We start from the raw sequence: 6,301 nt of genomic DNA, 5'->3' as shown, positions 1-6,301 counted from the left end.
ATGACACAATATAGAGCATTCATAGCTTTGGCATTTAGTGAACTAGTCTTCTTTGCTTCATCGGTTCATAGGTTGAAATCAGTTGATGGTGCTTGGTACTTTTCTGAAACAACTCTCCAAATTTTGAGATCCATAGATTGTAAGAATATTGCCATTCTTACTTTTCAATAGTCATAATTCATTCTGTCAAAGAGAGGAGGACGAACTGAAGAGCATCCTTCTTTGTGCTGAGAAGACGATGTTATTGTAATACTAGATGATGATAAAATCACGATATAGCAAACCTGCTTTGATACCAAATGAAAGTGATGCAGAATCGAGGCAACGAGCACTAGAGAGGGGGTGAATAGTACTTTTAAATATCATCTTTGGAATTTTGAAGGATTTTAAAATTCACATAGCAATCACACAAAGAACACAAGATTTATCTTGGTTCGGTCTTCCTGACCTACATCTAGTCCCCAAGCAAAACTCGCTTGAGATTTCCACTATCAACCTTGTGCCACTACAATAACATACAGACCAAATCCGATCTCACTTTCAGTAACAACCCTACTGAAAGCAAACAACTCCTTTAAACCAAGGAGTCTTTTTCTTTTACAGAAAAAAATATAAGTAACTTACAATCAACCTATAGGCCTTTCTTATGAATGCAAATGGAGTGAAATAGGCTTCTATGGTTGTTGAAATACTTAGCTAACGAATTCACTATCTCACAAAAGAATTTTAGTGAAAAACTGGAGTGAAAATATCAAGTGAGTGAGAAAATGAATACTTGAATGAATAGGAGTGAAAAGCAAAGAATTCAATCTTTGTAATTCAAAAAGATTTCTTGTCTTTGAGTGTAGAATTCCTTTTTATTTATAGTTGAAAGATTACATACGTTGGTAGAATGAAAGGGTGTCAAAACAATTACTTTTGAATGATCAATTTGTTTGAAAAATGAAAAGACACACCTTTTAAAAGTTACAGGAAAATAACTATATTAGTCGACTGGAACAGTAGTTAGTCGACTGAAATCAAATATTAGCAGACTGACAGTTATCGTCAGTCGACTACTGTGTTTAACAGAACCGTTTTAAAATCTAGAGTTTGAAACTTAGTCGACTAAAGAAAAGTTGGTCGACTAATGAAATCATTAGTGGACTGAAAAACCTTTCAGTCGACTCCTGCTAAATTTTTTTTAAAACAAATATTTTGTCTGGTCGACTAAGAAAACCTTCAATCGACTCCTGCTAAATTTTTCAGAAATCAAACATTCTGTTCGGTCGATTAGTTGACTAATCAGAAAGTTGACATTTTGCTTTCAAAATTGGCATGAAAAAGTTGGTTGACTGGTAAGTCTATTGGTCGACTAATAAACATGAAAAATTAAGTAACGAGTTTTCTAAAACGATTTTCATGAAGGGTTCTTTTAGAAAAGTTTTTCTAAAATTTTTTAGATGAAATGCAATTGAAATATGTACTCTATGTAACGCTCTTACAAGAATCTAAGACATTTAATGAAATTTATATTTGCACATTTGTCTTCAAAGATTCTTCATTAAATTCTTCAAGTCTTATCATCTTTCTTCATTGCCTTAGCTGAATGCAGTTGATTCACTTGTTGATTATCAAAATCTAGTTCTAAAAATGTCATATACGATTTTGTTGTCATAACACTTTTTGGTAGGAGAACATTTTTGTTCTTTACTCGAAACATCATTTTATAGTGCTAATGGCGGAAAGGGTACTTAAGTCTTTGCAAACGCACATGCTAAGTGATGCCAACACACACGGGGAATTGAGCCCCACGTGCTTACATACGTAACGCTCATTCAGACCCGAGAACACGCACCTGCGTGTTCCAAGGGAGAACATATAACCTGCTTCGAGTTGAGGTAGGTTTGGCAGACAACTTGTTGAACCAGTTCTTGTTTCTGAAGCATATCAGGTTTCAAGCTGACACCCCGTACCGGGAAGCGAAAGCGCAGCGAGTGGAACCTTTAACCCCTGTGCGATCCCAACACATCCATCCGTTGTGACAAAGTCAAGTTGCATATACTAAGTTTAGATGTCAATTGCCCACAAGGGCTCCGTTCATCTGGTAGAGCGACTTGTGAATGTTACTAAGTGGACAAGACGTCACAAGTTCAAAACCCAAGGGCGTCTTGCTGCAACGTCGAAGCTGAGTGTATTCCCCCGGTGGGTAGGTACCTTAAAGGGCTTTACCAACCGCGGTGCAGTCCGTGTTTGGGGTATTCCCTTGGATTATCCAAAAAATAAAATTTAGTTGTCAGTTACATGTAGCATACCATAAACGGCAGCAAAGCTCAGATATCTTTGTGATTTCTTTGCCCTCATGCATGTACCCAATATTGTAGGCTATTACGGCCGTCGCTGCAATCAAACACTTTCCATCAGGGTGCAACAAACCTTTTATCATATATATGTTCTCTCCTTTTGTCTCATTCCCATCAATGAGAGCGATAAGAGTCTGAAACACCAAAAAGGCCATCCATCAACAACAAAATGGAGTAAAGGCCCCTGTGGTCTCCCTACCAACCGAGCTGTTCTTCCGACGATATATATATACAACGCGGTCGGGCCAAGATGTGGAGCCTTGTGACGTCGCTGAAGAGAGCCATCCGCCGCTTCAAGAGGGGCGGGCGCGTCGCTGACGAGGAGGCGCTCGTCTTGCTGGAATTGGAGGGGCAGCAGCAGCAGGGGAGGAACGGCAGGTTGCAGTCTCTCCTGTACGAGATCGTCCGGCTGCCACTGTCGCTCATCTCTTGCGGAGGAGGACTCGCCGATGAGCATTGGCCGGAGCGAGGCGAGGCGGCGGCCAGGATCACAGCCTCCGAGATCAACCAATTGATGGTGCGTGACGGCATGCGTTATATCATCGTGTGATTTGTCATTTATCTGTAAAGATGGGTGTCAAAAGGCAACCAAAAAAAATGATGGAATTGTGGTGCATGGATCGAAAAAGTTGTTGCTTATTTAGTTGTTGCACTTCGAAGCTCTCTCTCTCTCTCTCTCTCTCTGTGTGTGTGGGTGTGCTAGTGTCTTTTTTTTCTTCTCTTTTCTTTAAAGAGATCGACACCACCATGTTTTTCCTCTATCCTCCTCACTGATCCCCAATAATCTCTTACCTGCGATGCCCAACTCCTCCATCATTTCGGCCATTTCCAACTCTTTCTTGACCTCGTCATTATCCTAACGCCAGGAGAATACAGAACAGTTTCGACCTAGACTTGACGCTATCCGTCACCTGCCGTGATCAAGGCGTTTAACTAAAATAACACATCTTAACTCAGGCATGCACTCTCAAGTGATCTGCCAAATCACATTTAGAAAAGTGATTTGGCATCCTCACTGTCCACAATGTAACACAAGGACCCATGAGGTCCTGTGGGATGAAGCAATGGACGGTGAAGATGTGGCAGATCACCTGAAAATAATTTTATTTGGAAAAATATTAAAATAATGGTCATACATGTCACTCTCCAAGTCAGCGTGTCCTAACGTGTCACTAGGGACACCCACCCACATGGTGTGTCCCTGTAACGTACGTGGGCACTGGTAAAGACTTGATAAGTGGGCAAACATTTTTCAAGTATTATTACTATTTTTGGTAGCAATAACAACAACAATAATAATAATAATAATATGGTTTACCGTTTGTAGTATTGATTAAAATAATATATGCCAACCCCTCAGTGGGTTGCCTACTTAGTGAGGGGGCGAGCATGGGGATGTTAGAAGTCTCGCTCTAACCAACACTAGGCGCCCACAAGGGCTCCACTCATCTGATATGGGTCACTTGTAAATGTTACCAAGTTGATGGGACGTTACAAGTTCGAAATCCATGAGTGGCATCCCTGGTCGCAAGGGCAAAAGGCACCTCAAAGGTTTTACCAACCAGAGGCAGCCAATATGACGTTGATGATGGGAGATTTTTTCTCTTGAACTATCCAAAATAAAATAAGAAAACCTACACTAATTATGGAGCAACATTGAGGAGCTGGTCTATTCTCTCAAAGTTCACTATTATAGGGTGAGGCAAATTATCCCACAATCCTTGTGAGCTTCCTAGTTATAAAAAAAAATAACAATAATAAATCACATGAATTTTTCTTAATTATGTAGCAATTTTAAATGACAAACATGCATAAATTGGTAGTTGTACAATCCTTAGGTGCGCAGCTACAAAGCAATGACGCTGGTCATCCATCATCACGCGTAATGGATGGCCATCACCGTGAACCAGCACAAAAACGCCTCAAAAACGCATTTTTGGGCTTTAGTGATGGTTCTGGACCGCCGCTAATGCTCCATGGGATTTACCCAGCATTTTTAACAAGATGTTTTAGCGACGGTCCAGAACGGCCGAAAGGCTCTTGTTGCACGATTTCGATGTTGTTTCAGCGTTTTTTGTGGGACAAACACTGAGTGTCCAGCATTCCACTATGGATTGCGCTCCTACCTATCACTGGACAAACATGTTATACTTCATTATCAGGTTTAATTAGTATTTTTTTATATTCCTAATTTATGATATTTAATTTTATTCTCTTTAAAGGAGATGGGTCATTGTTCAGTTTCCAAAACAATGGAATTATAGTAGTCAAGTGCTACTATAAGAACCAACAACTTAATAATCTTTTAAGATTTGCATATACACCCCAAAAAAAAGAAAAACAAAACCATCAAATACAGAAGTTAGCACAATTTTAATGCAATTTTCATGTTTTTGTTGAGATATATGGAATGACATGGGAAATTCCTCCTGGTAAAGTTGTTCATGAATTTCGAGATGACCGCGTCTTCTTTCACAAAGTTCCATTTAAAGCACAAATTCTTTCACAAAACTGTCAAAAGGTTAAAACAAATGAGAAAAGGGATACAAGTATCACTTAAGGTTGCGTTTGGATGACAACAGGTGAAACCAGGTTTCTTAAAAACCTGGTTTTGCTTTGCAACTTGGTTTTTGGCAAACCTGTTTTTAATGGTGTTTGGATGACAAAAACCTCAAAACTTAAGATTAATTTGGGTTTTCAAATCTCAAAAACAAAAATGATGGCCAACAATTTTCAGCCTTTTTTCATACAAAAGAATATAAAAGAAATATTATGTAATGTTGATGTAGACACCCAATGTTTTACGATGCCCAAGTGCTAATGTCTTAAAAAGTGTTTTATCAGGTTTTGAGGCAAGAGTCTAAAAAACTTAGGTCATTTCACACTTTAGCTTAGGAAAAATCTCAGGAGTCCAGCTTAACCAATAACATTTTAAGAAGAGCCCACCAATATCCAAAATAATAGCATTTCCCTAATTTTCTTTGCCAAGACAAAAACTTTTTGCTGTATCCTTTTGGTCTTGCACCCTTTTAGTCTGAACGACAAAAACTTTTTGTCGTCTACTATTAAATGGCAAAATGTTTTTGTCATATGCTACCTTGAATGTTGGGATAGGCCCTAGGTTTTATATCCCAACATCCTATGCACATTTCATGCACCAATTCCTCATTAAGAAACCTCTAGAAGAACTATCTATTGTCTAGCTAAAGAGGCTCTTCCTTTTAAGGATAAGCCTCATACACATTCATTGAACCTAGTTAGTTTTGGCTTTTGTAGCCCCTAAGTAGGGTGGTTGGAACACCCCCAATTTTTAAATCCTGTATTATTGCGTTATTTAATAAATATGATCTTTTGCATGAGAATGGATGTTTAATTTTGATGAGTATTGGTTTATCGTGAAAATTGGATCTCAAAATGTAACGCCCCAAAATCTCAACTTGTAAAATCCTTAGATTTTTAGAGGATTTTTTTTTAAACACTAGGCAAGCGAAAAAACATAAGGAGAAAATCAGTTGGAAAGTTTGGGCGAGTTACAGAATGAACAACAAAAAGAAATATTTTATTCCACAGTTGATTACAAAATGAGACCCAAAGATACATCAACTCATTTATAAAAAGGGTCTCCCAAAAACCAAACTGCAGTCATCACCTGTATCCCCATAAAATGGGGTCAGTACTCTTGCGAGTTGGTGAGATAAATCATCCATATAATACCATTTTAAAGTAAAGACATGAAGCATAAAGCATGAAACCAGAAACATATATGACATAGCTCAGAAACTACGAATAACAAGCTATAACTATCATGATGACACTATTAGAAATATTTAACCAAAGTACATGTGCGAGTGAGCATAAATATATGTGCAACGTGTAACAAGTACGAGGCTAGCAAAAGTATCAATACAAACTAGGTGCATCAAGATGAGACAGTTAGAAACATGCAATCAAAGTACAAC

Source organism: Nuphar pumila, chromosome 16 (assembly GCF_984573655.1).
Source record: "Nuphar pumila chromosome 16, dmNupPumi1.hap1.1, whole genome shotgun sequence".
In the NCBI taxonomy this organism is placed as follows: Eukaryota; Viridiplantae; Streptophyta; class Magnoliopsida; order Nymphaeales; family Nymphaeaceae; genus Nuphar; species Nuphar pumila.
This window is presented reverse-complemented; position numbering follows the sequence as displayed.